Source organism: Dipodomys spectabilis, unplaced genomic scaffold (genome assembly GCF_019054845.1).
Source record: "Dipodomys spectabilis isolate Male_0828 unplaced genomic scaffold, ASM1905484v1 ptg000006l, whole genome shotgun sequence".
Taxonomy (NCBI): Eukaryota; Metazoa; Chordata; class Mammalia; order Rodentia; family Heteromyidae; genus Dipodomys; species Dipodomys spectabilis.
The window spans coordinates 1,487,977-1,492,267 of NW_024870683.1; positions in this window are offsets into that span (position 1 = coordinate 1,487,977).

Below are 4,291 nucleotides of genomic sequence, written 5' to 3' on the forward strand. Positions count from 1 at the left end.
AAAGGTGAAAGAATGCTAATCATGCCTTATCTAAGCTGCATGCTACAAATCAGCACAAATCAGATAGCAATACTTTTTTTTCTTTTTTTAGTGTCGCTAACATTGCTCTTTACAGCCCAGACTTACAAAATGACAACTTAAAATAATAACAACAGGCTTCTTTGATTGTTCCTTTTAGACTAGATATTTTTTTCAAAGCTGTTGGGGAAGGCATTTTCAGCTTTCAATATTGTGCAATTCATGCTTAAATTGATAATCTAGATCTCATCTCATGACCTTGAAGAAGCTCACTGTTTCAATTGTAAAATGTAAATCTCAACCCATCTCCCCAAAGCATTCAATGATGGATTATGTGAAAGAAAAAAAAATTATACAAAATGGAATGCTTGGGATACAGGGTGTTGTAATTAACCCATGATTCTCCATAAACTCTTTCTTGCTTTCTACTCTTGTTATAAGAAATCTTCTGAAAAATCAGTTGTCTTGGCAACCATGGTATTCAAAACATAACTAAAAATTTCCTTGGTTAAATAAATTTGCCTCTATGGGTTAATATATCATTTCTAAGTGAGTGACCAATCCATGTAACAACAAGGGTAGAAAGTACAATAGAAAGTACAAGAATCCTAGCTACTCAAGAAGCTAAGATCTGGGGGACTGGGGGATTAGAGGCCAGCCCAGGTAGAAATACTGGCTAGATTCCATTTCCAAAAATAATTAGCACAAAGTAATGCTGGAGGTGTGGCTAGAGTGCTAGAGTGCCACCCTAGCAAATACTAGGTCCTGAGTTCAAACCCTCCAACAAAAAAGAAAAGAAAGTACAAGAGATTGCTGACACCATAAGCATTCTGAAAGTTAGTCCCCCCCCCCTTAATTCCTGATACAAACATTTTCTCCTCTGATTAACCTCTATAAGCCCAAAGTAGGTGCAACAGGGATGAGTGACTGTGAGTGAAGAGATGAAGAACATGACTCTAACACCTCGGGTCAACTGATACGTGCTCCATTATACACTGAACTACTAATATTCTTCATATCCACCTTTTTGAAGATAGCACTCTGTCTCATCCTTACTAACTGCCATAAAAATACAATTAAATGATCTGTAGTCTGAATTGTGTCCCCTCCAAAATTCATTTATAGAATGTTCTAGCCCCTACTTGGGATAGTATTTGGAGATCTGCTCTTTGACAAGGAATCTGTTTAGATGAGGTTATGGTGGTCAGGCCCTGGTGATGAGGTTAGTATAACTGTAAGAAAAGATACTAGGGGTGGCTTGCTCTTATCATTTCTGCACTTGGAGACACAAAAGGAGGTCATGGAAGCACACAAGTGAGATGACCTCTACCTGAAATCCAGGAGGAGAGGCCTTACCAGCATCCAACCATACTATCACCCTGATCTCAGCCTTCAGCCTTCAGAACTGTGAGAAAATAAATTGCTATTGTTTCAGTCACAGAATCTAAGGTATATTGTCATGGGAGTCCAAGCAAGACATGTTTAGGAGAGATGTTTTAAGAACAATTACACACACACACACACACACACACACACACACACTGTCGTTCCAAAAGCAATAGTTATTTCATCACCTTCATCCTCATATTCATGAGGGCTGCCACCTTTAGAACAGCAAACAGCAGCATAAAATTGAGGAGCAAGAGTGGTGAACAGAGCCCTTCTTAGAGTATGCAGCTGTCAATGCCATTTTCTGATATCCTAACTCTCCTGCATCAGATAAAGGCAAATCCCAATCTCTTTGGAAGAGGGTTGGGCCTGATGTGATTGAAGATGCCAACATTGAGACACAGTGTTGACTGGGCATATGTCTACCCCAGTCCCACTGTACCAGGATCCTCACTCACTGGCACTACCTGGGAAGCTGAAATGGGTTCAATAAAGAGATCACTGGCCTCCAACAAAGAATAACTTAAGTGAAAAAGAAACTTGCTAAATTCCACTCTACAAACCAGACATGCTTCATTCTGACTTGGGCCAATTTGAAAGTGTCTACCAATCTATGTGGTGCTGATCCTTTAGGGATCCACCAAGACTGAGATGCACAGCTAGGTTTACCAACTTCCTAGGCCCAGGACATCCTCTGAGAACAATCTGTTTCCAATAGCATAGTTTTCGTCTGTTGTTCAAGAAAATAAGAACAAAATGTCAACACTGTGCAGGCAAAGTATAGAGGTAGAAATGAAAGCTCTGCTTCATATTGCAACATTTGTTTGTTTATTCTAGTCCTGGGACTTGAACTCAGGGCATGGGTGCTGTCCCTCAGCTTTTTTGCTCAAGGATAGCTCTCTACCACTTGAGCCACAGCTCCATCCACTTCCAGTTTTTAGGTGGTTACGGCTATAAGTTTCATGGGCTTTTCTGCCTGGGGTTGGCTTTGAACCATGATGCTCAGATCTCAGCCTCTTGAGTAGCTAAGATTACAGGAATGAGCCACCCAGCTTTGTTTCTTTAATAAAAATTGATTTGGATCAATTTGCGATAAATGCAGAGATATAAGGTTTTGCTTTTAGAAATAAGTCATTTGTTTTTCTTTCCAATCTGGGCTCAAAAAAGGAATATTGCTAGTGTTTTTCCAGTGGCACATTGTAGTTTTAGAAGAGTTAAAAGTAAGAAACTCTACCTACTTAATGTACCAGAAAGCACATGAGAGGAGCAATCAGCTCTGGGAAGAGTTACGCTGAATGAGGTGCCTGGCTGCTTTAGGCCATGCTGTTTGTCAGTCTTTCAAAATTCAAGTCATTACCAGATGCTGATCTACTATAATATTGTGATATTTTATCTGATTACACTTACCTGATTGTGCCTTATCTGCTATTTGCTTCCCCATTCTTCCATGTATATTAAATGCAGGTGCTTTTATTATTCTGAGAGCTAGAAAGTGTTGACTGCTCTGAATATAAATGGGGATATTATATCATTAACTTACTCTGAAAGCAGGACCATTCACTGTGTAAATCACATGCAAGGTACCTCATGGAGACACAATAAACCATAATGTCTTGAGAAAGAAAGCAAGGAGGAATGGATATGGAGATAAAAATTTAAGGCATTGTTAAAGAAGGGTAATCTCCAAAATCCTATTTGGTTCTTTCAAACTAGCATTTGTTGATAATATAACCTTTATATTAAAAACTTTTTAAGTTCATAAAAAAAACTTTGGTGGGAGTTATCACAACATAGAATGCTATCATCAATAGGAAGGCACACACACGCGTGCGCGCGCGCACACACACACACACACACACACAGATCCCTAGTGTTCTATGGTTTGTGTAAGTCAGGAGCACATTTTGAATGTGCCAGTGTAGCCTTTTAGAAGAGGAAGCTTCATTTTGGCAAAATATATCCCTACACTGCCTAGGAGTATGGCTTAAACAAATAGCCAAATACTCTCAGTATTTAGATGTTAAAAGGTAAATAGTGTTGCAAATTTCAAAGGAAGCATTCTGCAGTGTATTAAGGCAGAATTGTGGCAACAAACACACATTGGGGTTGAATGCTTTGCTTAGCTTCCATTGTGTTGGCCATAGTAAAAGTTAATCCACAGTTATTTAAGTGGAAACCTTGCAAAACTCCATTTTCAGAGCAAATGTTATGTGAGAGTTTAAATGGACCACATCTCTCACTTCGATAGACTATCAGAGGGCCTGCTCACTCATCAGTGTGTTACACTCTACGGATGTGACAGCTGGGAACCAGCCTCCTAAAGAATAGAAGTCACAATCTTTGCTGGAAGGAGTGTGGCCAAAGTTGTCTTCTATCTGATCTGAAGTTGTGAGACTGAAGGAACAGATGTGAAGACAACTGGGACCCTGAGGTGTATGCAGGAGGATGTGGCTTCTTCTCTAATTTTCCTCCCTGCTTCCCTGAGCAAGACAAGGCATGGGGCATGGGTATAACTGCTTTCTTTATTACATTCTTTATTACATGGTGTACACAACAGTCTCATTTCTTCCCTGGCCTTCTAAAGTCAAGGTTGAGCTTTTATCAGAGAAGACTTAAGGATTCTTAAACTACATGCTTGACAACCAACCAAAAGTATGGATGATGGTCTGATCTCTTCAATGAGTCAGTATTTCCTTAGGAATGACCCATAATAGCATTCTTATAACCTGATTATATTTCATTTAGTTGCTTAGATAGATAGATAGATAGATAGGTAGGTAGATAGATAGATAGATGAAATTTTAACTGTTTAAAACTGTTTAGAAGATCTACTCTCAGAAAATTCTGTGCAATAGTGAAAATGGCAATAAAATGGGAAATAAAT